The 23,334-nt window shown below is 47.2% G+C and overlaps 46 non-coding genes across 46 annotated transcripts; all 46 read right to left on the reverse strand.

The window, feature by feature from the left end:
* Nucleotides 1–102: 102 nt before the first annotated feature.
* Nucleotides 103–175, reverse strand: Trnar-ucg (transfer RNA arginine (anticodon UCG)). The gene has a single exon. It is a non-coding gene; the product is annotated as a tRNA-Arg (tRNA).
* A 539-nt stretch (nt 176–714) lies between these two features.
* Trnat-agu (transfer RNA threonine (anticodon AGU)) lies at nt 715–786 on the reverse strand. Its single transcript has one exon. It is a non-coding gene; the product is annotated as a tRNA-Thr (tRNA).
* A 321-nt stretch (nt 787–1,107) lies between these two features.
* Nucleotides 1,108–1,180, reverse strand: Trnak-cuu (transfer RNA lysine (anticodon CUU)). The gene has a single exon. It is a non-coding gene; the product is annotated as a tRNA-Lys (tRNA).
* A 440-nt stretch (nt 1,181–1,620) lies between these two features.
* On the reverse strand, nt 1,621–1,693 carry Trnar-ucg (transfer RNA arginine (anticodon UCG)). Its single transcript has one exon. It is a non-coding gene; the product is annotated as a tRNA-Arg (tRNA).
* A 539-nt stretch (nt 1,694–2,232) lies between these two features.
* Trnat-agu (transfer RNA threonine (anticodon AGU)) lies at nt 2,233–2,304 on the reverse strand. Its single transcript has one exon. It is a non-coding gene; the product is annotated as a tRNA-Thr (tRNA).
* A 321-nt stretch (nt 2,305–2,625) lies between these two features.
* Nucleotides 2,626–2,698, reverse strand: Trnak-cuu (transfer RNA lysine (anticodon CUU)). Its single transcript has one exon. It is a non-coding gene; the product is annotated as a tRNA-Lys (tRNA).
* A 440-nt stretch (nt 2,699–3,138) lies between these two features.
* On the reverse strand, nt 3,139–3,211 carry Trnar-ucg (transfer RNA arginine (anticodon UCG)). Its single transcript has one exon. It is a non-coding gene; the product is annotated as a tRNA-Arg (tRNA).
* A 539-nt stretch (nt 3,212–3,750) lies between these two features.
* Trnat-agu (transfer RNA threonine (anticodon AGU)) lies at nt 3,751–3,822 on the reverse strand. The gene has a single exon. It is a non-coding gene; the product is annotated as a tRNA-Thr (tRNA).
* A 321-nt stretch (nt 3,823–4,143) lies between these two features.
* Nucleotides 4,144–4,216, reverse strand: Trnak-cuu (transfer RNA lysine (anticodon CUU)). The gene has a single exon. It is a non-coding gene; the product is annotated as a tRNA-Lys (tRNA).
* A 440-nt stretch (nt 4,217–4,656) lies between these two features.
* Nucleotides 4,657–4,729, reverse strand: Trnar-ucg (transfer RNA arginine (anticodon UCG)). The gene has a single exon. It is a non-coding gene; the product is annotated as a tRNA-Arg (tRNA).
* Nucleotides 4,730–5,277: 548 nt separating this feature from the next.
* Trnat-agu (transfer RNA threonine (anticodon AGU)) lies at nt 5,278–5,349 on the reverse strand. The gene has a single exon. It is a non-coding gene; the product is annotated as a tRNA-Thr (tRNA).
* Nucleotides 5,350–5,670: 321 nt separating this feature from the next.
* Trnak-cuu (transfer RNA lysine (anticodon CUU)) lies at nt 5,671–5,743 on the reverse strand. The gene has a single exon. It is a non-coding gene; the product is annotated as a tRNA-Lys (tRNA).
* A 440-nt stretch (nt 5,744–6,183) lies between these two features.
* On the reverse strand, nt 6,184–6,256 carry Trnar-ucg (transfer RNA arginine (anticodon UCG)). The gene has a single exon. It is a non-coding gene; the product is annotated as a tRNA-Arg (tRNA).
* A 539-nt stretch (nt 6,257–6,795) lies between these two features.
* On the reverse strand, nt 6,796–6,867 carry Trnat-agu (transfer RNA threonine (anticodon AGU)). The gene has a single exon. It is a non-coding gene; the product is annotated as a tRNA-Thr (tRNA).
* A 321-nt stretch (nt 6,868–7,188) lies between these two features.
* Trnak-cuu (transfer RNA lysine (anticodon CUU)) lies at nt 7,189–7,261 on the reverse strand. The gene has a single exon. It is a non-coding gene; the product is annotated as a tRNA-Lys (tRNA).
* A 440-nt stretch (nt 7,262–7,701) lies between these two features.
* Nucleotides 7,702–7,774, reverse strand: Trnar-ucg (transfer RNA arginine (anticodon UCG)). The gene has a single exon. It is a non-coding gene; the product is annotated as a tRNA-Arg (tRNA).
* Nucleotides 7,775–8,310: 536 nt separating this feature from the next.
* Nucleotides 8,311–8,382, reverse strand: Trnat-agu (transfer RNA threonine (anticodon AGU)). The gene has a single exon. It is a non-coding gene; the product is annotated as a tRNA-Thr (tRNA).
* A 321-nt stretch (nt 8,383–8,703) lies between these two features.
* Nucleotides 8,704–8,776, reverse strand: Trnak-cuu (transfer RNA lysine (anticodon CUU)). The gene has a single exon. It is a non-coding gene; the product is annotated as a tRNA-Lys (tRNA).
* Nucleotides 8,777–9,216: 440 nt separating this feature from the next.
* On the reverse strand, nt 9,217–9,289 carry Trnar-ucg (transfer RNA arginine (anticodon UCG)). The gene has a single exon. It is a non-coding gene; the product is annotated as a tRNA-Arg (tRNA).
* Nucleotides 9,290–9,825: 536 nt separating this feature from the next.
* On the reverse strand, nt 9,826–9,897 carry Trnat-agu (transfer RNA threonine (anticodon AGU)). Its single transcript has one exon. It is a non-coding gene; the product is annotated as a tRNA-Thr (tRNA).
* A 321-nt stretch (nt 9,898–10,218) lies between these two features.
* Trnak-cuu (transfer RNA lysine (anticodon CUU)) lies at nt 10,219–10,291 on the reverse strand. The gene has a single exon. It is a non-coding gene; the product is annotated as a tRNA-Lys (tRNA).
* Nucleotides 10,292–10,731: 440 nt separating this feature from the next.
* Nucleotides 10,732–10,804, reverse strand: Trnar-ucg (transfer RNA arginine (anticodon UCG)). Its single transcript has one exon. It is a non-coding gene; the product is annotated as a tRNA-Arg (tRNA).
* A 536-nt stretch (nt 10,805–11,340) lies between these two features.
* Nucleotides 11,341–11,412, reverse strand: Trnat-agu (transfer RNA threonine (anticodon AGU)). The gene has a single exon. It is a non-coding gene; the product is annotated as a tRNA-Thr (tRNA).
* Nucleotides 11,413–11,733: 321 nt separating this feature from the next.
* On the reverse strand, nt 11,734–11,806 carry Trnak-cuu (transfer RNA lysine (anticodon CUU)). The gene has a single exon. It is a non-coding gene; the product is annotated as a tRNA-Lys (tRNA).
* Nucleotides 11,807–12,246: 440 nt separating this feature from the next.
* Nucleotides 12,247–12,319, reverse strand: Trnar-ucg (transfer RNA arginine (anticodon UCG)). Its single transcript has one exon. It is a non-coding gene; the product is annotated as a tRNA-Arg (tRNA).
* A 539-nt stretch (nt 12,320–12,858) lies between these two features.
* Trnat-agu (transfer RNA threonine (anticodon AGU)) lies at nt 12,859–12,930 on the reverse strand. The gene has a single exon. It is a non-coding gene; the product is annotated as a tRNA-Thr (tRNA).
* Nucleotides 12,931–13,251: 321 nt separating this feature from the next.
* Trnak-cuu (transfer RNA lysine (anticodon CUU)) lies at nt 13,252–13,324 on the reverse strand. Its single transcript has one exon. It is a non-coding gene; the product is annotated as a tRNA-Lys (tRNA).
* Nucleotides 13,325–13,764: 440 nt separating this feature from the next.
* Trnar-ucg (transfer RNA arginine (anticodon UCG)) lies at nt 13,765–13,837 on the reverse strand. The gene has a single exon. It is a non-coding gene; the product is annotated as a tRNA-Arg (tRNA).
* A 536-nt stretch (nt 13,838–14,373) lies between these two features.
* On the reverse strand, nt 14,374–14,445 carry Trnat-agu (transfer RNA threonine (anticodon AGU)). Its single transcript has one exon. It is a non-coding gene; the product is annotated as a tRNA-Thr (tRNA).
* A 321-nt stretch (nt 14,446–14,766) lies between these two features.
* Nucleotides 14,767–14,839, reverse strand: Trnak-cuu (transfer RNA lysine (anticodon CUU)). Its single transcript has one exon. It is a non-coding gene; the product is annotated as a tRNA-Lys (tRNA).
* A 440-nt stretch (nt 14,840–15,279) lies between these two features.
* On the reverse strand, nt 15,280–15,352 carry Trnar-ucg (transfer RNA arginine (anticodon UCG)). The gene has a single exon. It is a non-coding gene; the product is annotated as a tRNA-Arg (tRNA).
* Nucleotides 15,353–15,891: 539 nt separating this feature from the next.
* Nucleotides 15,892–15,963, reverse strand: Trnat-agu (transfer RNA threonine (anticodon AGU)). Its single transcript has one exon. It is a non-coding gene; the product is annotated as a tRNA-Thr (tRNA).
* Nucleotides 15,964–16,284: 321 nt separating this feature from the next.
* Nucleotides 16,285–16,357, reverse strand: Trnak-cuu (transfer RNA lysine (anticodon CUU)). The gene has a single exon. It is a non-coding gene; the product is annotated as a tRNA-Lys (tRNA).
* A 440-nt stretch (nt 16,358–16,797) lies between these two features.
* On the reverse strand, nt 16,798–16,870 carry Trnar-ucg (transfer RNA arginine (anticodon UCG)). The gene has a single exon. It is a non-coding gene; the product is annotated as a tRNA-Arg (tRNA).
* A 539-nt stretch (nt 16,871–17,409) lies between these two features.
* Trnat-agu (transfer RNA threonine (anticodon AGU)) lies at nt 17,410–17,481 on the reverse strand. The gene has a single exon. It is a non-coding gene; the product is annotated as a tRNA-Thr (tRNA).
* Nucleotides 17,482–17,802: 321 nt separating this feature from the next.
* Nucleotides 17,803–17,875, reverse strand: Trnak-cuu (transfer RNA lysine (anticodon CUU)). Its single transcript has one exon. It is a non-coding gene; the product is annotated as a tRNA-Lys (tRNA).
* A 440-nt stretch (nt 17,876–18,315) lies between these two features.
* Nucleotides 18,316–18,388, reverse strand: Trnar-ucg (transfer RNA arginine (anticodon UCG)). The gene has a single exon. It is a non-coding gene; the product is annotated as a tRNA-Arg (tRNA).
* Nucleotides 18,389–18,927: 539 nt separating this feature from the next.
* On the reverse strand, nt 18,928–18,999 carry Trnat-agu (transfer RNA threonine (anticodon AGU)). Its single transcript has one exon. It is a non-coding gene; the product is annotated as a tRNA-Thr (tRNA).
* A 321-nt stretch (nt 19,000–19,320) lies between these two features.
* On the reverse strand, nt 19,321–19,393 carry Trnak-cuu (transfer RNA lysine (anticodon CUU)). Its single transcript has one exon. It is a non-coding gene; the product is annotated as a tRNA-Lys (tRNA).
* Nucleotides 19,394–19,833: 440 nt separating this feature from the next.
* Nucleotides 19,834–19,906, reverse strand: Trnar-ucg (transfer RNA arginine (anticodon UCG)). The gene has a single exon. It is a non-coding gene; the product is annotated as a tRNA-Arg (tRNA).
* A 539-nt stretch (nt 19,907–20,445) lies between these two features.
* Trnat-agu (transfer RNA threonine (anticodon AGU)) lies at nt 20,446–20,517 on the reverse strand. The gene has a single exon. It is a non-coding gene; the product is annotated as a tRNA-Thr (tRNA).
* Nucleotides 20,518–20,838: 321 nt separating this feature from the next.
* On the reverse strand, nt 20,839–20,911 carry Trnak-cuu (transfer RNA lysine (anticodon CUU)). Its single transcript has one exon. It is a non-coding gene; the product is annotated as a tRNA-Lys (tRNA).
* Nucleotides 20,912–21,351: 440 nt separating this feature from the next.
* On the reverse strand, nt 21,352–21,424 carry Trnar-ucg (transfer RNA arginine (anticodon UCG)). The gene has a single exon. It is a non-coding gene; the product is annotated as a tRNA-Arg (tRNA).
* A 539-nt stretch (nt 21,425–21,963) lies between these two features.
* Nucleotides 21,964–22,035, reverse strand: Trnat-agu (transfer RNA threonine (anticodon AGU)). Its single transcript has one exon. It is a non-coding gene; the product is annotated as a tRNA-Thr (tRNA).
* Nucleotides 22,036–22,356: 321 nt separating this feature from the next.
* Nucleotides 22,357–22,429, reverse strand: Trnak-cuu (transfer RNA lysine (anticodon CUU)). The gene has a single exon. It is a non-coding gene; the product is annotated as a tRNA-Lys (tRNA).
* Nucleotides 22,430–22,869: 440 nt separating this feature from the next.
* Nucleotides 22,870–22,942, reverse strand: Trnar-ucg (transfer RNA arginine (anticodon UCG)). Its single transcript has one exon. It is a non-coding gene; the product is annotated as a tRNA-Arg (tRNA).
* Between the last annotated feature and the right edge of the window lie 392 nt (nt 22,943–23,334).

The raw sequence follows: 23,334 nt of genomic DNA on the forward strand, positions 1-23,334 counted from the left end.
GTTTTGTAGCCAGGAAGCGGACAGCAGCAACTTCCAACTAGTTTTAGTGTACTCAAACAACACAGTAAAACAGCATGCATCTTTTGCAGAACAGGAAAAACTCGACCGTGACAGGGTTCGAACCTGCAATCTTCGGATCCGAAGTCCGACGCCTTATCCATTAGGCCACACGGTCACTGGCGCAATATACTTCCCCACTCACACCTCGTTTTCGCCATTTGTACACTTGGCAGAATGATTTTCCCATCTTTGACGCAGTTCTCCATCTCAAATTTCAGTACTAAAAGTACGACGCTACTTCTTGCTGTGTCCCATCGCAAGTTACATTGAAGCCCTTATGACGCTGATCAAACAAGAGGTGGCAAATCAGCTTCAATCGTTTAGTGCCATCTCAGTCGCTTGCAGAAGGTACCTCACCCTATGTGATACAATGGCGAATTGTCGCTATTACCAAAGCAGCGGCGGCGCCGACGACGACAATCGCGAGGGTCTTTATCAGGGGTAGAAAATACGTCACAAGAACTAAGTATTTCACGTCGGCATTCTCCGGAGACTGCCTAAAGCAGCAGTTTCTGGTGCCCACTTTAATAGCACCATTCACACTATTCATTTGCGAGGGCATTTCTTAAATACCACACCCATTCATAATTTTTTTTATCCTTGACCGCTTTTTTCGAAAGGGCCACGGTGGGAGGGGCTGTTACAAAATTCATTTGCCGCCTCTGAGGATCGAACTCACGACCTCTGGTTTACTAGACCAGCGTTCTGCCACTGAGCTAAGGAGGCGCCTCCTAGCGGTCTTTTAGGATACTTTGTTATTACAAACTAGTGAATCGGAGCCCTTCAGCTCGAAACGCACCGCATGAGCGACCATTATTTGCATTTAGTTAGCACAGCTGCTGCTTTCCTACACATCTCACACTATATCGATGTACAACTAAAATTGCAAAACAACACATTTATTTCATTTCAGAGTCACTTTCAGCTTCAAATACCGTTCCTCTGATATTCATACGAAGCTAGGCATCGTCGTAACCCGTTACGTTCATTACGCAAGGCTCACGAGAGGGGCGCATGTTGGATCCGCGTAGACACAAAATTTTGCGCCGTCCAGCGTGGGGCTCGAACCCACGACCCTGAGATTAAGAGACTCATGCTCTACCGACTGAGCTAGCCGGGCTGCACGCAACGCGTTACGAGCCATACAATACTGATGTGACCTGCGACCATCTATTGAAGATTCTTTTGACTACAGCTTATTTCCTGCTGCCACAAATCAGCTACAATCCTATTCAATGAAAAATTGTCTCCGAAAGGCATCAAATCTGCATGAAATGATACGTGGCTATCAGCACCATTATTCAACACACATGCTCGACTGTGCGCAGACGCCTGTGGCGTAGCCCTTGGCTCCTGAATCAGATGCAGTAGTTCCAACAAAAACTCTCCTGAACGGCACTGTGCCGAAAACTTCGCTACAGATCACCCTTGTCTTGCTTGTGCTTCTGGTAGACGCCGGTTTTGTAGCCAGGAAGCGGACAGCAGCAACTTCCAACTAGTTTTAGTGTACTCAAACAACACAGTAAAACAGCATGCATCTTTTGCAGAACAGGAAAAACTCGACCGTGACAGGGTTCGAACCTGCAATCTTCGGATCCGAAGTCCGACGCCTTATCCATTAGGCCACACGGTCACTGGCGCAATATACTTCCCCACTCACACCTCGTTTTCGCCATTTGTACACTTGGCAGAATGATTTTCCCATCTTTGACGCAGTTCTCCATCTCAAATTTCAGTACTAAAAGTACGACGCTACTTCTTGCTGTGTCCCATCGCAAGTTACATTCAAGCCCTTATGACGCTGATCAAACAAGAGGTGGCAAATCTGCTTCAATCGTTTAGTGCCATCTCAGTCGCTTGCAGAAGGTACCTCACCCTATGTGATACAATGGCGAATTGTCGCTATTACCAAAGCAGCGGCGGCGCCGACGACGACAATCGCGAGGGTCTTTATCAGGGGTAGAAAATACGTCACAAGAACTAAGTATTTCACGTCGGCATTCTCCGGAGACTGCCTAAAGCAGCAGTTTCTGGTGCCCACTTTAATAGCACCATTCACACTATTCATTTGCGAGGGCATTTCTTAAATACCGCACCCATTCATAATTTTTTTTATCCTTGACCGCTTTTTTCGAAAGGGCCACGGTGGGAGGGGCTGTTACAAAATTCATTTGCCGCCTCTGAGGATCGAACTCACGACCTCTGGTTTACTAGACCAGCGTTCTGCCACTGAGCTAAGGAGGCGCCTCCTAGCGGACTTTTAGGATACTTTGTTATTACAAACTAGTGAATCGGAGCCCTTCAGCTCGAAACGCACCGCATGAGCGACCATTATTTGCATTTAGTTAGCACAGCTGCTGCTTTCCTACACATCTCACACTATATCGATGTACAACTAAAATTGCAAAACAACACATTTATTTCATTTCAGAGTCACTTTCAGCTTCAAATACCGTTCCTCTGATATTCATACGAAGCTAGGCATCGTCGTAACCCGTTACGTTCATTACGCAAGGCTCACGAGAGGGGCGCATGTTGGATCCGCGTAGACACAAAATTTTGCGCCGTCCAGCGTGGGGCTCGAACCCACGACCCTGAGATTAAGAGACTCATGCTCTACCGACTGAGCTAGCCGGGCTGCACGCAACGCGTTACGAGCCATACAATACTGATGTGACCTGCGACCATCTATTGAAGATTCTTTTGACTACAGCTTATTTCCTGCTGCCACAAATCAGCTACAATCCTATTCAATGAAAAATTGTCTCCGAAAGGCATCAAATCTGCATGAAATGATACGTGGCTATCAGCACCATTATTCAACACACATGCTCGACTGTGCGCAGACGCCTGTGGCGTAGCCCTTGGCTCCTGAATCAGATGCAGTAGTTCCAACAAAAACTCTCCTGAACGGCACTGTGCCGAAAACTTCGCTACAGATCACCCTTGTCTTGCTTGTGCTTCTGGTAGACGCCGGTTTTGTAGCCAGGAAGCGGACAGCAGCAACTTCCAACTAGTTTTAGTGTACTCAAACAACACAGTAAAACAGCATGCATCTTTTGCAGAACAGGAAAAACTCGACCGTGACAGGGTTCGAACCTGCAATCTTCGGATCCGAAGTCCGACGCCTTATCCATTAGGCCACACGGTCACTGGCGCAATATACTTCCCCACTCACACCTCGTTTTCGCCATTTGTACACTTGGCAGAATGATTTTCCCATCTTTGACGCAGTTCTCCATCTCAAATTTCAGTACTAAAAGTACGACGCTACTTCTTGCTGTGTCCCATCGCAAGTTACATTCAAGCCCTTATGACGCTGATCAAACAAGAGGTGGCAAATCTGCTTCAATCGTTTAGTGCCATCTCAGTCGCTTGCAGAAGGTACCTCACGCTATGTGATACAATGGCGAATTGTCGCTATTACCAAAGCGGCGGCGGCGCAGACGACGACAATCGCGAGGGTCTTTATCAGGGGTAGAAAATACGTCACAAGAACTAAGTATTTCACGTCGGCATTCTCCGGAGACTGCCTAAAGCAGCAGTTTCTGGTGCCCACTTTAATAGCACCATTCACACTATTCATTTGCGAGAGCATTTCTTAAATACCGCACCCATTCATAATTTTTTTTATCCTTGACCGCTTTTTTCGAAAGGGCCACGGTGGGAGGGGCTGTTACAAAATTCATTTGCCGCCTGTGAGGATCGAACTCACGACCTCTGGTTTACTAGACCAGCGCTCTGCCACTGAGCTAAGGAGGCGCCTCCTAGCGGACTTTTAGGATACTTTGTTCTTACAAACTAGTGAATCGGAGCCCTTCAGCTCGAAACGCACCGCATGAGCGACCATTATTTGCATTTAGTTAGCACAGCTGCTGCTTTCCTACACATCTCACACTATATCGATGTACAACTAAAATTGCAAAACAACACATTTATTTCATTTCAGAGTCACTTTCAGCTTCAAATACCGTTCCTCTGATATTCATACGAAGCTAGGCATCGTCGTAACCCGTTACGTTCATTACGCAAGGCTCACGAGAGGGGCGCATGTTGGATCCGCGTAGACACAAAATTTTGCGCCGTCCTGCGTGGAGCTCGAACCCACGACCCTGAGATTAAGAGACTCATGCTCTACGGACTGAGCTAGCCGGGCTGCACGCAACGCGTTACGAGCCATACAATACTGATGTGACCTGCGACCATCTATTGAAGATTCTTTTGACTACAGCTTATTTCCTGCTGCCACAAATCAGCTACAATCCTATTCAATGAAAAATTGTCTGCGAAAGGCATCAAATCTGCATGAAATGATACGTGGCTATCAGCACCATTATTCAACACACATGCTCGACTGTGCGCAGACGCCTGTGGCGTAGCCCTTGGCTCCTGAATCAGATGCAGTAGTTCCAACAAAAACTCTCCTGAACGGCACTGTGCCGAAAACTTCGCTACAGATCACCCTTGTCTTGCTTGTGCTTCTGGTAGACGCCGGTTTTGCAGCCAGGAAGCGGACAGCAGCAACTTCCAACTAGTTTTAGAGTACTCAAACAACACAGTAAAACAGCATGCATCTTTTGCAGAACAGGAAAAACTCGACCGTGACAGGATTCGAACCTGCAATCTTCGGATCCGAAGTCCGACGCCTTATCCATTAGGCCACACGGTCACTGGCGCAATATACTTCCCCACTCACACCTCGTTTTCGCCATTTGTACACTTGGCAGAATGATTTTCCCATCTTTGACGCAGTTCTCCATCTCAAATTTCAGTACTAAAAGTACGACGCTACTTCTTGCTGTGTCCCATCGCAAGTTACATTGAAGCCCTTATGACGCTGATCAAACAAGAGGTGGCAAATCAGCTTCAATCGTTTAGTGCCATCTCAGTCGCTTGCAGAAGGTACCTCACCCTATGTGATACAATGGCGAATTGTCGCTATTACCAAAGCGGCGGCGCCGACGACGACGACGACGACGACTTTCGCGAGGGTCTTTATCAGGAGTAGAAAATACATCACAAGAACTAAGTATTTCACATCGGCATTCTCCGGAGACTGCCTAAAGCAGCAGTTTCAGGTGCCCACTTTAATAGCACCATTCACACTATTCATTTGCGAGAGCATTTCTTAAATACCGCACCCATTCATAATTTTTTTTTTCCTTGACCGCTTTTTTCGAAAGGGCCACGGTGGGAGGGGCTGTTACAAAATTCATTTGCCGCCTGTGAGGATCGAACTCACGACCTCTGGTTTACTAGACCAGCGCTCTGCCACTGAGCTAAGGAGGCGCCTCCTAGCGGACTTTTAAGATACTTTGTTCTTACAAACTAGTGAATCGGAGCCCTTCAGCTCGAAACGCACCGCATGAGCGACCATTATTTGCATTTAGTTAGCACAGCTGCTGCTTTCCTACACATCTCACACTATATCGATGTACAACTAAAATTGCAAAACAACACATTTATTTCATTTCAGAGTCACTTTCAGCTTCAAATACCGTTCCTCTGATATTCATACGAAGCTAGGCATCGTCGTAACCCGTTACGTTCATTACGCAAGGCTCACGAGAGGGGCGCATGTTGGATCCGCGTAGACACAAAATTTTGCGCCGTCCAGCGTGGAGCTCGAACCCACGACCCTGAGATTAAGAGACTCATGCTCTACCGACTGAGCTAGCCGGGCTGCACGCAACGCGTTACGAGCCATACAATACTGATGTGACCTGCGACCATCTATTGAAGATTCTTTTGACTACAGCTTATTTCCTGCTGCCACAAATCAGCTACAATCCTATTCAATGAAAAATTGTCTACGAAAGGCATCAAATCTGCATGAAATGATACGTGGCTATCAGCACCATTATTCAACACACATGCTCGACTGTGCGCAGACGCCTGTGGCGTAGCCCTTGGCTCCTGAATCAGATGCAGTAGTTCCAACAAAAGCTCTCCTGAACGGCACTGTGCCGAAAACTTCGCTACAGATCACCCTTGTCTTGCTTGTGCTTCTGGTAGACGCCGGTTTTGCAGCCAGGAAGCGGACAGCAGCAACTTCCAACTAGTTTTAGAGTACTCAAACAACACAGTAAAACAGCATGCATCTTTTGCAGAACAGGAAAAACTCGACCGTGACAGGATTCGAACCTGCAATCTTCGGATCCGAAGTCCGACGCCTTATCCATTAGGCCACACGGTCACTGGCGCAGCATACTTCCCCACTCACACCTCGTTTTCGCCATTTGTACACTTGGCAGAATAATTTTCCCATCTTTGACGCAGTTCTCCATCTCAAATTTCAGTACTAAAAGTACGACGCTACTTCTTGCTGTGTCCCATCGCAAGTTACATTCAAGCCCTTATGACGCTGATCAAACAAGAGGTGGCAAATCAGCTTCAATCGTTTAGTGCCATCTCAGTCGCTTGCAGAAGGTACCTCACCCTATGTGATACAATGGCGAATTGTCGCTATTACCAAAGCGGCGGCGGCGCCGACGACGACAATCGCGAGGGTCTTTATCAGGGGTAGAAAATACATCACAAGAACTAAGTATTTCACGTCGGCATTCTCCGGAGACTGCCTAAAGCAGCAGTTTCTGGTGCCCACTTTAATAGCACCATTCACACTATTCATTTGCGAGAGCATTTCTTAAATACTGCACCCATTCATAATTTTTTTTATCCTTGACCGCTTTTTTCGAAAGGGCCACGGTGGGAGGGGCTGTTACAAAATTCATTTGCCGCCTGTGAGGATCGAACTCACGACCTCTGGTTTACTAGACCAGCGCTCTGCCACCGAGCTAAGGAGGCGCCTCCTAGCGGACTTTTAGGATACTTTGTTCTTACAAACTAGTGAATCGGAGCCCTTCAGCTCGAAACGCACCGCATGAGCGACCATTATTTGCATTTAGTTAGCACAGCTGCTGCTTTCCTACACATCTCACACTATATCGATGTACAACTAAAATTGCAAAACAACACATTTATTTCATTTCAGAGTCACTTTCAGCTTCAAATACCGTTCCTCTGATATTCATACGAAGCTAGGCATCGTCGTAACCCGTTACGTTCATTACGCAAGGCTCACGAGAGGGGCGCATGTTGGATCCGCGTAGACACAAAATTTTGCGCCGCCCAGCGTGGGGCTCGAACCCACGACCCTGAGATTAAGAGACTCATGCTCTACCGACTGAGCTAGCCGGGCTGCACGTAACGCGTTACGAGCCATACAATACTGATGTGACCTGCGACCATCTATTGAAGATTCTTTTGACTACAGCTTATTTCCTGCTGCCACAAATCAGCTACAATCCTATTCAATGAAAAATTGTCTGCGAAAGGCATCAAATCTGCATGAAATGATACGTGGCTATCAGCACCATTATTCAACACACATGCTCGACTGTGCGCAGACGCCTGTGGCGTAGCCCTTGGCTCCTGAATCAGATGCAGTAGTTCCAACAAAAACTCTCCTGAACGGCACTGTGCCGAAAACTTCGCTACAGATCACCCTTGTCTTGCTTGTGCTTCTGGTAGACGCCGGTTTTGTAGCCAGGAAGCGGACAGCAGCAACTTCCAACTAGTTTTAGTGTACTCAAACAACACAGTAAAACAGCATGCATCTTTTGCAGAACAGGAAAAACTCGACCGTGACAGGATTCGAACCTGCAATCTTCGGATCCGAAGTCCGACGCCTTATCCATTAGGCCACACGGTCACTGGCGCAATATACTTCCCCACTCACACCTCGTTTTCGCCATTTGTACACTTGGCAGAATGATTTTCCCATCTTTGACGCAGTTCTCCATCTCAAATTTCAGTACTAAAAGTACGACGCTACTTCTTGCTGTGTCCCATCGCAAGTTACATTCAAGCCCTTATGACGCTGATCAAACAAGAGGTGGCAAATCAGCTTCAATCGTTTAGTGCCATCTCAGTCGCTTGCAGAAGGTACCTCACCCTATGTGATACAATGGCGAATTGTCGCTATTACCAAAGCGGCGGCGGCGCCGACGACAATCGCGAGGGTCTTTATCAGGGGTAGAAAATACATCACAAGAACTAAGTATTTCACGTCAGCATTCTCCGGAGACTGCCTAAAGCAGCAGTTTCTGGTGCCCACTTTAATAGCACCATTCACACTATTCATTTGCGAGAGCATTTCTTAAATACCGCACCCATTCATGATTTTTTTTATCCTTGACCGCTTTTTTCGAAAGGGCCACGGTGGGAGGGGCTGTTACAAAATTCATTTGCCGCCTGTGAGGATCGAACTCACGACCTCTGGTTTACTAGACCAGCGCTCTGCCACTGAGCTAAGGAGGCGCCTCCTAGCGGACTTTTAGGATACTTTGTTCTTACAAACTAGTGAATCGGAGCCCTTCAGCTCGAAACGCACCGCATGAGCGACCATTATTTGCATTTAGTTAGCACAGCTGCTGCTTTCCTACACATCTCACACTATATCGATGTACAACTAAAATTGCAAAACAACACATTTATTTCATTTCAGAGTCACTTTCAGCTTCAAATACCGTTCCTCTGATATTCATACGAAGCTAGGCATCGTCGTAACCCGTTACGTTCATTACGCAAGGCTCACGAGAGGGGCGCATGTTGGATCCGCGTAGACACAAAATTTTGCGCCGCCCAGCGTGGGGCTCGAACCCACGACCCTGAGATTAAGAGACTCATGCTCTACCGACTGAGCTAGCCGGGCTGCACGTAACGCGTTACGAGCCATACAATACTGATGTGACCTGCGACCATCTATTGAAGATTCTTTTGACTACAGCTTATTTCCTGCTGCCACAAATCAGCTACAATCCTATTCAATGAAAAATTGTCTGCGAAAGGCATCAAATCTGCATGAAATGATACGTGGCTATCAGCACCATTATTCAACACACATGCTCGACTGTGCGCAGACGCCTGTGGCGTAGCCCTTGGCTCCTGAATCAGATGCAGTAGTTCCAACAAAAACTCTCCTGAACGGCACTGTGCCGAAAACTTCGCTACAGATCACCCTTGTCTTGCTTGTGCTTCTGGTAGACGCCGGTTTTGTAGCCAGGAAGCGGACAGCAGCAACTTCCAACTAGTTTTAGTGTACTCAAACAACACAGTAAAACAGCATGCATCTTTTGCAGAACAGGAAAAACTCGACCGTGACAGGATTCGAACCTGCAATCTTCGGATCCGAAGTCCGACGCCTTATCCATTAGGCCACACGGTCACTGGCGCAATATACTTCCCCACTCACACCCCGTTTTCGCCATTTGTACACTTGGCAGAATGATTTTCCCATCTTTGACGCAGTTCTCCATCTCAAATTTCAGTACTAAAAGTACGACGCTACTTCTTGCTGTGTCCCATCGCAAGTTACATTCAAGCCCTTATGACGCTGATCAAACAAGAGGTGGCAAATCAGCTTCAATCGTTTAGTGCCATCTCAGTCGCTTGCAGAAGGTACCTCACCCTATGTGATACAATGGCGAATTGTCGCTATTACCAAAGCGGCGGCGGCGCCGACGACAATCGCGAGGGTCTTTATCAGGGGTAGAAAATACATCACAAGAACTAAGTATTTCACGTCAGCATTCTCCGGAGACTGCCTAAAGCAGCAGTTTCTGGTGCCCACTTTAATAGCACCATTCACACTATTCATTTGCGAGAGCATTTCTTAAATACCGCACCCATTCATGATTTTTTTTATCCTTGACCGCTTTTTTCGAAAGGGCCACGGTGGGAGGGGCTGTTACAAAATTCATTTGCCGCCTGTGAGGATCGAACTCACGACCTCTGGTTTACTAGACCAGCGCTCTGCCACTGAGCTAAGGAGGCGCCTCCTAGCGGACTTTTAGGATACTTTGTTCTTACAAACTAGTGAATCGGAGCCCTTCAGCTCGAAACGCACCGCATGAGCGACCATTATTTGCATTTAGTTAGCACAGCTGCTGCTTTCCTACACATCTCACACTATATCGATGTACAACTAAAATTGCAAAACAACACATTTATTTCATTTCAGAGTCACTTTCAGCTTCAAATACCGTTCCTCTGATATTCATACGAAGCTAGGCATCGTCGTAACCCGTTACGTTCATTACGCAAGGCTCACGAGAGGGGCGCATGTTGGATCCGCGTAGACACAAAATTTTGCGCCGCCCAGCGTGGGGCTCGAACCCACGACCCTGAGATTAAGAGACTCATGCTCTACCGACTGAGCTAGCCGGGCTGCACGTAACGCGTTACGAGCCATACAATACTGATGTGACCTGCGACCATCTATTGAAGATTCTTTTGACTACAGCTTATTTCCTGCTGCCACAAATCAGCTACAATCCTATTCAATGAAAAATTGTCTGCGAAAGGCATCAAATCTGCATGAAATGATACGTGGCTATCAGCACCATTATTCAACACACATGCTCGACTGTGCGCAGACGCCTGTGGCGTAGCCCTTGGCTCCTGAATCAGATGCAGTAGTTCCAACAAAAACTCTCCTGAACGGCACTGTGCCGAAAACTTCGCTACAGATCACCCTTGTCTTGCTTGTGCTTCTGGTAGACGCCGGTTTTGTAGCCAGGAAGCGGACAGCAGCAACTTCCAACTAGTTTTAGTGTACTCAAACAACACAGTAAAACAGCATGCATCTTTTGCAGAACAGGAAAAACTCGACCGTGACAGGATTCGAACCTGCAATCTTCGGATCCGAAGTCCGACGCCTTATCCATTAGGCCACACGGTCACTGGCGCAATATACTTCCCCACTCACACCTCGTTTTCGCCATTTGTACACTTGGCAGAATGATTTTCCCATCTTTGACGCAGTTCTCCATCTCAAATTTCAGTACTAAAAGTACGACGCTACTTCTTGCTGTGTCCCATCGCAAGTTACATTCAAGCCCTTATGACGCTGATCAAACAAGAGGTGGCAAATCAGCTTCAATCGTTTAGTGCCATCTCAGTCGCTTGCAGAAGGTACCTCACCCTATGTGATACAATGGCGAATTGTCGCTATTACCAAAGCGGCGGCGGCGCCGACGACAATCGCGAGGGTCTTTATCAGGGGTAGAAAATACATCACAAGAACTAAGTATTTCACGTCAGCATTCTCCGGAGACTGCCTAAAGCAGCAGTTTCTGGTGCCCACTTTAATAGCACCATTCACACTATTCATTTGCGAGAGCATTTCTTAAATACCGCACCCATTCATGATTTTTTTTATCCTTGACCGCTTTTTTCGAAAGGGCCACGGTGGGAGGGGCTGTTACAAAATTCATTTGCCGCCTGTGAGGATCGAACTCACGACCTCTGGTTTACTAGACCAGCGCTCTGCCACTGAGCTAAGGAGGCGCCTCCTAGCGGACTTTTAGGATACTTTGTTCTTACAAACTAGTGAATCGGAGCCCTTCAGCTCGAAACGCACCGCATGAGCGACCATTATTTGCATTTAGTTAGCACAGCTGCTGCTTTCCTACACATCTCACACTATATCGATGTACAACTAAAATTGCAAAACAACACATTTATTTCATTTCAGAGTCACTTTCAGCTTCAAATACCGTTCCTCTGATATTCATACGAAGCTAGGCATCGTCGTAACCCGTTACGTTCATTACGCAAGGCTCACGAGAGGGGCGCATGTTGGATCCGCGTAGACACAAAATTTTGCGCCGCCCAGCGTGGGGCTCGAACCCACGACCCTGAGATTAAGAGACTCATGCTCTACCGACTGAGCTAGCCGGGCTGCACGTAACGCGTTACGAGCCATACAATACTGATGTGACCTGCGACCATCTATTGAAGATTCTTTTGACTACAGCTTATTTCCTGCTGCCACAAATCAGCTACAATCCTATTCAATGAAAAATTGTCTGCGAAAGGCATCAAATCTGCATGAAATGATACGTGGCTATCAGCACCATTATTCAACACACATGCTCGACTGTGCGCAGACGCCTGTGGCGTAGCCCTTGGCTCCTGAATCAGATGCAGTAGTTCCAACAAAAACTCTCCTGAACGGCACTGTGCCGAAAACTTCGCTACAGATCACCCTTGTCTTGCTTGTGCTTCTGGTAGACGCCGGTTTTGCAGCCAGGAAGCGGACAGCAGCAACTTCAAACTAGTTTTAGAGTACTCAAACAACACAGTAAAACAGCATGCATCTTTTGCAGAACAGGAAAAACTCGACCGTGACAGGATTCGAACCTGCAATCTTCGGATCCGAAGTCCGACGCCTTATCCATTAGGCCACACGGTCACTGGCGCAATATACTTCCCCACTCACACCTCGTTTTCGCCATTTGTACACTTGGCAGAATGATTTTCCCATCTTTGACGCAGTTCTCCATCTCAAATTTCAGTACTAAAAGTACGACGCTACTTCTTGCTGTGTCCCATCGCAAGTTACATTGAAGCCCTTATGACGCTGATCAAACAAGAGGTGGCAAATCAGCTTCAATCGTTTAGTGCCATCTCAGTCGCTTGCAGAAGGTACCTCACCCTATGTGATACAATGGCGAATTGTCGCTATTACCAAAGCGGCGGCGGCGCCGACGACGACAATCGCGAGGGTCTTTATCAGGGGTAGAAAATACATCACAAGAACTAAGTATTTCACGTCGGCATTCTCCGGAGACTGCCTAAAGCAGCAGTTTCTGGTGCCCACTTTAATAGCACCATTCACACTATTCATTTGCGAGAGCATTTCTTAAATACCGCACCCATTCATAATTTTTTTTATCCTTGACCGCTTTTTTCGAAAGGGCCACGGTGGGAGGGGCTGTTACAAAATTCATTTGCCGCCTGTGAGGATCGAACTCACGACCTCTGGTTTACTAGACCAGCGCTCTGCCACTGAGCTAAGGAGGCGCCTCCTAGCGGACTTTTAGGATACTTTGTTCTTACAAACTAGTGAATCGGAGCCCTTCAGCTCGAAACGCACCGCATGAGCGACCATTATTTGCATTTAGTTAGCACAGCTGCTGCTTTCCTACACATCCCACACTATATCGATGTACAACTAAAATTGCAAAACAACACATTTATTTCATTTCAGAGTCACTTTCAGCTTCAAATACCGTTCCTCTGATATTCATACGAAGCTAGGCATCGTCGTAACCCGTTACGTTCATTACGCATGGCTCACGAGAGGGGCGCATGTTGGATCCGCGTAGACACAAAATTTTGCGCCGCCCAGCGTGGGGCTCGAACCCACGACCCTGAGATTAAGAGACTCATGCTCTACCGACTGAGCTAGCCGGGCTGCACGTAACGCGTTACGAGCCATACAATACTGATGTGACCTGCGACCATCTATTGAAGATTCTTTTGACTACACCTTATTTCCTGCTGCCACAAATCAGCTACAATCCTATTCAATGAAAAATTGTCTGCGAAAGGCATCAAATCTGCATGAAATGATACGTGGCTATCAGCACCATTATTCAACACACATGCTCGACTGTGCGCAGACGCCTGTGGCGTAGCCCTTGGCTCCTGAATCAGATGCAGTAGTTCCAACAAAAACTCTCCTGAACGGCACTGTGCCGAAAACTTCGCTACAGATCACCCTTGTCTTGCTTGTGCTTCTGGTAGACGCCGGTTTTGCAGCCAGGAAGCGGACAGCAGCAACTTCCAACTAGTTGTAGAGTACTCAAACAACACAGTAAAACAGCATGCATCTTTTGCAGAACAGGAAAAACTCGACCGTGACAGGATTCGAACCTGCAATCTTCGGATCCGAAGTCCGACGCCTTATCCATTAGGCCACACGGTCACTGGCGCAATATACTTCCCCACTCACACCTCGTTTTCGCCATTTGTACACTTGGCAGAATGATTTTCCCATCTTTGACGCAGTTCTCCATCTCAAATTTCAGTACTAAAAGTACGACGCTACTTCTTGCTGTGTCCCATCGCAAGTTACATTCAAGCCCTTATGACGCTGATCAAACAAGAGGTGGCAAATCAGCTTCAATCGTTTAGTGCCATCTCAGTCGCTTGCAGAAGGTACCTCACCCTATGTGATACAATGGCGAATTGTCGCTATTACCAAAGCGGCGGCGGCGCCGACGACAATCGCGAGGGTCTTTATCAGGGGTAGAAAATACATCACAAGAACTAAGTATTTCACGTCGGCATTCTCCGGAGACTGCCTAAAGCAGCAGTTTCTGGTGCCCACTTTAATAGCACCATTCACACTATTCATTTGCGAGAGCATTTCTTAAATACCGCACCCATTCATAATTTTTTTTATCCTTGACCGCTTTTTTCGAAAGGGCCACGGTGGGAGGGGCTGTTACAAAATTCATTTGCCGCCTGTGAGGATCGAACTCACGACCTCTGGTTTACTAGACCAGCGCTCTGCCACTGAGCTAAGGAGGCGCCTCCTAGCGGACTTTTAGGATACTTTGTTCTTACAAACTAGTGAATCGGAGCCCTTCAGCTCGAAACGCACCGCATGAGCGACCATTATTTGCATTTAGTTAGCACAGCTGCTGCTTTCCTACACATCTCACACTATATCGATGTACAACTAAAATTGCAAAACAACACATTTATTTCATTTCAGAGTCACTTTCAGCTTCAAATACCGTTCCTCTGATATTCATACGAAGCTAGGCATCGTCGTAACCCGTTACGTTCATTACGCAAGGCTCACGAGAGGGGCGCATGTTGGATCCGCGTAGACACAAAATTTTGCGCCGCCCAGCGTGGGGCTCGAACCCACGACCCTGAGATTAAGAGACTCATGCTCTACCGACTGAGCTAGCCGGGCTGCACGTAATGCGTTACGAGCCATACAATACTGATGTGACCTGCGACCATCTATTGAAGATTCTTTTGACTACAGCTTATTTCCTGCTGCCACAAATCAGCTACAATCCTATTCAATGAAAAATTGTCTGCGAAAGGCATCAAATCTGCATGAAATGATACGTGGCTATCAGCACCATTATTCAACACACATGCTCGACTGTGCGCAGACGCCTGTGGCGTAGCCCTTGGCTCCTGAATCAGATGCAGTAGTTCCAACAAAAACTCTCCTGAACGGCACTGTGCCGAAAACTTCGCTACAGATCACCCTTGTCTTGCTTGTGCTTCTGGTAGACGCCGGTTTTGCAGCCAGGAAGCGGACAGCAGCAACTTCCAACTAGTTGTAGAGTACTCAAACAACACAGTAAAACAGCATGCATCTTTTGCAGAACAGGAAAAACTCGACCGTGACAGGATTCGAACCTGCAGTCTTCGGATCCGAAGTCCGACGCCTTATCCATTAGGCCACACGGTCACTGGCGCAATATACTTCCCCACTCACACCTCGTTTTCGCCATTTGTACACTTGGCAGAATGAATTTCCCATCTTTGACGCAGTTCTCCATCTCAAATTTCAGTACTAAAAGTACGACGCTACTTCTTGCTGTGTCCCATCGCAAGTTACATTCAAGCCCTTATGACGCTGATCAAACAAGAGGTGGCAAATCAGCTTCAATCGTTTAGTGCCATCTCAGTCGCTTGCAGAAGGTACCTCACCCTATGTGATACAATGGCGAATTGTCGCTATTACCAAAGCGGCGGCGGCGCCGACGACGACAATCGCGAGGGTCTTTATCAGGGGTAGAAAATACATCACAAGAACTAAGTATTTCACGTCGGCATTCTCCGGAGACTGCCTAAAGCAGCAGTTTCTGGTGCCCACTTTAATAGCACCATTCACACTATTCATTTGCGAGAGCATTTCTTAAATACCGCACCCATTCATAATTTTTTTTATCCTTGACCGCTTTTTTCGAAAGGGCCACGGTGGGAGGGGCTGTTACAAAATTCATTTGCCGCCTGTGAGGATCGAACTCACGACCTCTGGTTTACTAGACCAGCGCTCTGCCACTGAGCTAAGGAGGCGCCTCCTAGCGGACTTTTAGGATACTTTGTTCTTACAAACTAGTGAATCGGAGCCCTTCAGCTCGAAACGCACCGCATGAGCGACCATTATTTGCATTTAGTTAGCACAGCTGCTGCTTTCCTACACATCTCACACTATATCGATGTACAACTAAAATTGCAAAACAACACATTTATTTCATTTCAGAGTCACTTTCAGCTTCAAATACCGTTCCTCTGATATTCATACGAAGCTAGGCATCGTCGTAACCCGTTACGTTCATTACGCAAGGCTCACGAGAGGGGCGCATGTTGGATCCGCGTAGACACAAAATTTTGCGCCGCCCAGCGTGGGGCTCGAACCCACGACCCTGAGATTAAGAGACTCATGCTCTACCGACTGAGCTAGCCGGGCTGCACGTAACGCGTTACGAGCCATACAATACTGATGTAACCTGCGACCATCTATTGAAGATTCTTTTGACTACAGCTTATTTCCTGCTGCCACAAATCAGCTACAATCCTATTCAATGAAAAATTGTCTCCGAAAGGCATCAAATCTGCATGAAATGATACGTGGCTATCAGTACCATTATTCAACACACATGCTCGACTGTGCGCAGACGCCTGTGGCGTAGCCCTTGGCTCCTGAATCAGATGCAGTAGTTCCAACAAAAACTCTCCTGAACGGCACTGTGCCGAAAACTTCGCTACAGATCACCCTTGTCTTGCTTGTGCTTCTGGTAGACGCCGGTTTTGTAGCCAGGAAGCGGACAGCAGCAACTTCCAACTAGTTTTAGTGTACTCAAACAACACAGTAAAACAGCATGCATCTTTTGCAGAATAGGAAAAACTCGACCGTGACAGGATTCGAACATGCAATCTTCGAATCCGAAGTCCGACGCCTTATCCATTAGGCCACACGGTCACTGGCGCAATATACTTCCCCACTCACACCTCGTTTTCGCCATTTGTACACTTGGCAGAATGATTTTCCCATCTTTGACGCAGTTCTCCATCTCAAATTTCAGTACTAAAAGTACGACGCTACTTCTTGCTGTGTCCCATCGCAAGTTACATTCAAGCCCTTATGACGCTGATCAAACAAGAGGTGGCAAATCAGCTTCAATCGTTTAGTGCCATCTCAGTCGCTTGCAGAAGGTACCTCACCCTATGTGATACAATGGCGAATTGTCGCTATTACCAAAGCGGCGGCGGCGCCGACGACGACAATCGCGAGGGTCTTTATCAGGGGTAGAAAATACATCACAAGAACTAAGTATTTCACGTCGGCATTCTCCGGAGACTGCCTAAAGCAGCAGTTTCTGGTGCCCACTTTAATAGCACCATTCACACTATTCATTTGCGAGAGCATTTCTTAAATACCGCACCCATTCATAATTTTTTTTATCCTTGACCGCTTTTTTCGAAAGGGCCACGGTGGGAGGGGCTGTTACAAAATTCATTTGCCGCCTGTGAGGATCGAACTCACGACCTCTGGTTTACTAGACCAGCGCTCTGCCACTGAGCTAAGGAGGCGCCTCCTAGCGGACTTTTAGGATACTTTGTTCTTACAAACTAGTGAATCGGAGCCCTTCAGCTCGAAACGCACCGCATGAGCGACCATTATTTGCATTTAGTTAGCACAGCTGCTGCTTTCCTACACATCTCACACTATATCGATGTACAACTAAAATTGCAAAACAACACATTTATTTCATTTCAGAGTCACTTTCAGCTTCAAATACCGTTCCTCTGATATTCATACGAAGCTAGGCATCGTCGTAACCCGTTACGTTCATTACGCAAGGCTCACGAGAGGGGCGCATGTTGGATCCGCGTAGACACAAAATTTTGCGCCGCCCAGCGTGGGGCTCGAACCCACGACCCTGAGATTAAGAGACTCATGCTCTACCGACTGAGCTAGCCGGGCTGCACGTAACGCGTTACGAGCCATACAATACTGATGTAACCTGCGACCATCTATTGAAGATTCTTTTGACTACAGCTTATTTCCTGCTGCCACAAATCAGCTACAATCCTATTCAATGAAAAATTGTCTCCGAAAGGCATCAAATCTGCATGAAATGATACGTGGCTATCAGCACCATTATTCAACACACATGCTCGACTGTGCGCAGACGCCTGTGGCGTAGCCCTTGGCTCCTGAATCAGATGCAGTAGTTCCAACAAAAACTCTCCTGAACGGCACTGTGCCGAAAACTTCGCTACAGATCACCCTTGTCTTGCTTGTGCTTCTGGTAGACGCCGGTTTTGTAGCCAGGAAGCGGACAGCAGCAACTTCCAACTAGTTTTAGTGTACTCAAACAACACAGTAAAACAGCATGCATCTTTTGCAGAACAGGAAAAACTCGACCGTGACAGGATTCGAACATGCAATCTTCGAATCCGAAGTCCGACGCCTTATCCATTAGGCCACACGGTCACTGGCGCAATATACTTCCCCACTCACACCTCGTTTTCGCCATTTGTACACTTGGCAGAATGATTTTCCCATCTTTGACGCAGTTCTCCATCTCAAATTTCAGTACTAAAAGTACGACGCTACTTCTTGCTGTGTCCCATCGCAAGTTACATTCAAGCCCTTATGACGCTGATCAAACAAGAGGTGGCAAATCAGCTTCAATCGTTTAGTGCCATCTCAGTCGCTTGCAGAAGGTACCTCACCCTATGTGATACAATGGCGAATTGTCGCTATTACCAAAGCGGCGGCGGCGCCGACGACGACAATCGCGAGGGTCTTTATCAGGGGTAGAAAATACATCACAAGAACTAAGTATTTCACGTCGGCATTCTCCGGAGACTGCCTAAAGCAGCAGTTTCTGGTGCCCACTTTAATAGCACCATTCACACTATTCATTTGCGAGAGCATTTCTTAAATACCGCACCCATTCATAATTTTTTTTATCCTTGACCGCTTTTTTCGAAAGGGCCACGGTGGGAGGGGCTGTTACAAAATTCATTTGCCGCCTGTGAGGATCGAACTCACGACCTCTGGTTTACTAGACCAGCGCTCTGCCACTGAGCTAAGGAGGCGCCTCCTAGCGGACTTTTAGGATACTTTGTTCTTACAAACTAGTGAATCGGAGCCCTTCAGCTCGAAACGCACCGCATGAGCGACCATTATTTGCATTTAGTTAGCACAGCTGCTGCTTTCCTACACATCTCACACTATATCGATGTACAACTAAAATTGCAAAACAACACATTTATTTCATTTCAGAGTCACTTTCAGCTTCAAATACCGTTCCTCTGATATTCATACGAAGCTAGGCATCGTCGTAACCCGTTACGTTCATTACGCAAGGCTCACGAGAGGGGCGCATGTTGGATCCGCGTAGACACAAAATTTTGCGCCGCCCAGCGTGGGGCTCGAACCCACGACCCTGAGATTAAGAGACTCATGCTCTACCGACTGAGCTAGCCGGGCTGCACGTAACGCGTTACGAGCCATACAATACTGATGTAACCTGCGACCATCTATTGAAGATTCTTTTGACTACAGCTTATTTCCTGCTGCCACAAATCAGCTACAATCCTATTCAATGAAAAATTGTCTCCGAAAGGCATCAAATCTGCATGAAATGATACGTGGCTATCAGCACCATTATTCAACACACATGCTCGACTGTGCGCAGACGCCTGTGGCGTAGCCCTTGGCTCCTGAATCAGATGCAGTAGTTCCAACAAAAACTCTCCTGAACGGCACTGTGCCGAAAACTTCGCTACAGATCACCCTTGTCTTGCTTGTGCTTCTGGTAGACGCCGGTTTTGTAGCCAGGAAGCGGACAGCAGCAACTTCCAACTAGTTTTAGTGTACTCAAACAACACAGTAAAACAGCATGCATCTTTTGCAGAACAGGAAAAACTCGACCGTGACAGGATTCGAACATGCAATCTTCGAATCCGAAGTCCGACGCCTTATCCATTAGGCCACACGGTCACTGGCGCAATATACTTCCCCACTCACACCTCGTTTTCGCCATTTGTACACTTGGCAGAATGATTTTCCCATCTTTGACGCAGTTCTCCATCTCAAATTTCAGTACTAAAAGTACGACGCTACTTCTTGCTGTGTCCCATCGCAAGTTACATTCAAGCCCTTATGACGCTGATCAAACAAGAGGTGGCAAATCAGCTTCAATCGTTTAGTGCCATCTCAGTCGCTTGCAGAAGGTACCTCACCCTATGTGATACAATGGCGAATTGTCGCTATTACCAAAGCGGCGGCGGCGCCGACGACGACAATCGCGAGGGTCTTTATCAGGGGTAGAAAATACATCACAAGAACTAAGTATTTCACGTCGGCATTCTCCGGAGACTGCCTAAAGCAGCAGTTTCTGGTGCCCACTTTAATAGCACCATTCACACTATTCATTTGCGAGAGCATTTCTTAAATACCGCACCCATTCATAATTTTTTTTATCCTTGACCGCTTTTTTCGAAAGGGCCACGGTGGGAGGGGCTGTTACAAAATTCATTTGCCGCCTGTGAGGATCGAACTCACGACCTCTGGTTTACTAGACCAGCGCTCTGCCACTGAGCTAAGGAGGCGCCTCCTAGCGGACTTTTAGGATACTTTGTTCTTACAAACTAGTGAATCGGAGCCCTTCAGCTCGAAACGCACCGCATGAGCGACCATTATTTGCATTTAGTTAGCACAGCTGCTGCTTTCCTACACATCTCACACTATATCGATGTACAACTAAAATTGCAAAACAACACATTTATTTCATTTCAGAGTCACTTTCAGCTTCAAATACCGTTCCTCTGATATTCATACGAAGCTAGGCATCGTCGTAACCCGTTACGTTCATTACGCAAGGCTCACGAGAGGGGCGCATGTTGGATCCGCGTAGACACAAAATTTTGCGCCGCCCAGCGTGGGGCTCGAACCCACGACCCTGAGATTAAGAGACTCATGCTCTACCGACTGAGCTAGCCGGGCTGCACGTAACGCGTTACGAGCCATACAATACTGATGTAACCTGCGACCATCTATTGAAGATTCTTTTGACTACAGCTTATTTCCTGCTGCCACAAATCAGCTACAATCCTATTCAATGAAAAATTGTCTCCGAAAGGCATCAAATCTGCATGAAATGATACGTGGCTATCAGCACCATTATTCAACACACATGCTCGACTGTGCGCAGACGCCTGTGGCGTAGCCCTTGGCTCCTGAATCAGATGCAGTAGTTCCAACAAAAACTCTCCTGAACGGCACTGTGCCGAAAACTTCGCTACAGATCACCCTTGTCTTGCTTGTGCTTCTGGTAGACGCCGGTTTTGTAGCCAGGAAGCGGACAGCAGCAACTTCCAACTAGTTTTAGTGTACTCAAACAACACAGTAAAACAGCATGCATCTTTTGCAGAACAGGAAAAACTCGACCGTGACAGGATTCGAACATGCAATCTTCGAATCCGAAGTCCGACGCCTTATCCATTAGGCCACACGGTCACTGGCGCAATATACTTCCCCACTCACACCTCGTTTTCGCCATTTGTACACTTGGCAGAATGATTTTCCCATCTTTGACGCAGTTCTCCATCTCAAATTTCAGTACTAAAAGTACGACGCTACTTCTTGCTGTGTCCCATCGCAAGTTACATTCAAGCCCTTATGACGCTGATCAAACAAGAGGTGGCAAATCAGCTTCAATCGTTTAGTGCCATCTCAGTCGCTTGCAGAAGGTACCTCACCCTATGTGATACAATGGCGAATTGTCGCTATTACCAAAGCGGCGGCGGCGCCGACGACGACAATCGCGAGGGTCTTTATCAGGGGTAGAAAATACATCACAAGAACTAAGTATTTCACGTCGGCATTCTCCGGAGACTGCCTAAAGCAGCAGTTTCTGGTGCCCACTTTAATAGCACCATTCACACTATTCATTTGCGAGAGCATTTCTTAAATACCGCACCCATTCATAATTTTTTTTATCCTTGACCGCTTTTTTCGAAAGGGCCACGGTGGGAGGGGCTGTTACAAAATTCATTTGCCGCCTGTGAGGATCGAACTCACGACCTCTGGTTTACTAGACCAGCGCTCTGCCACTGAGCTAAGGAGGCGCCTCCTAGCGGACTTTTAGGATACTTTGTTATTACAAACTAGTGAATCGGAGCCCTTCAGCTCGAAACGCACCGCATGAGCGACCATTATTTGCATTTAGTTAGCACAGCTGCTGCTTTCCTACACATCTCACACTATATCGATGTACAACTAAAATTGCAAAACAACACATTTATTTCATTTCAGAGTCACTTTCAGCTTCAAATACCGTTCCTCTGATATTCATACGAAGCTAGGCATCGTCGTAACCCGTTACGTTCATTACGCAAGGCTCACGAGAGGGGCGCATGTTGGATCCGCGTAGACACAAAATTTTGCGCCGCCCAGCGTGGGGCTCGAACCCACGACCCTGAGATTAAGAGACTCATGCTCTACCGACTGAGCTAGCCGGGCTGCACGTAACGCGTTACGAGCCATACAATACTGATGTAACCTGCGACCATCTATTGAAGATTCTTTTGACTACAGCTTATTTCCTGCTGCCACAAATCAGCTACAATCCTATTCAATGAAAAATTGTCTCCGAAAGGCATCAAATCTGCATGAAATGATACGTGGCTATCAGCACCATTATTCAACACACATGCTCGACTGTGCGCAGACGCCTGTGGCGTAGCCCTTGGCTCCTGAATCAGATGCAGTAGTTCCAACAAAAACTCTCCTGAACGGCACTGTGCCGAAAACTTCGCTACAGATCACCCTTGTCTTGCTTGTGCTTCTGGTAGACGCCGGTTTTGCAGCCAGGAAGCGGACAGCAGCAACTTCCAACTAGTTTTAGAGTACTCAAACAACACAGTAAAACAGCATGCATCTTTTGCAGAACAGGAAAAACTCGACCGTGACAGGATTCGAACCTGCAATCTTCGTATCCGAAGTCCGACGCCTTATCCATTAGGCCACACGGTCACTGGCGCAATATACTTCCCCACTCACACCTCGTTTTCGCCATTTGTACACTTGGCAGAGTGATTTTCCCATCTTTGACGCAGTTGTCCATCTCAAATTTCAGTACTAAAAGTACGACGCTACTTCTTGCTGTGTCCCATCGCAAGTTACATTGAAGCCCTTATGACGCTGATCAAACAAGAGGTGGCAAATCAGCTTCAATCGTTTAGTGCCATCTCAGTCGCTTGCAGAAGGTACCTCACCCTATGTGATACAATGGCGAATTGTCGCTATTACCAAAGCGGCGGCGGCGCCGACGACAATCGCGAGGGTCTTTATCAGGGGTAGAAAATACATCACAAGAACTAAGTATTTCACGTCGGCATTCTCCGGAGACTGCCTAAAGCAGCAGT

Source organism: Schistocerca cancellata, chromosome 8 (genome assembly GCF_023864275.1).
Source record: "Schistocerca cancellata isolate TAMUIC-IGC-003103 chromosome 8, iqSchCanc2.1, whole genome shotgun sequence".
Classification (NCBI taxonomy): domain Eukaryota; kingdom Metazoa; phylum Arthropoda; class Insecta; order Orthoptera; family Acrididae; genus Schistocerca; species Schistocerca cancellata.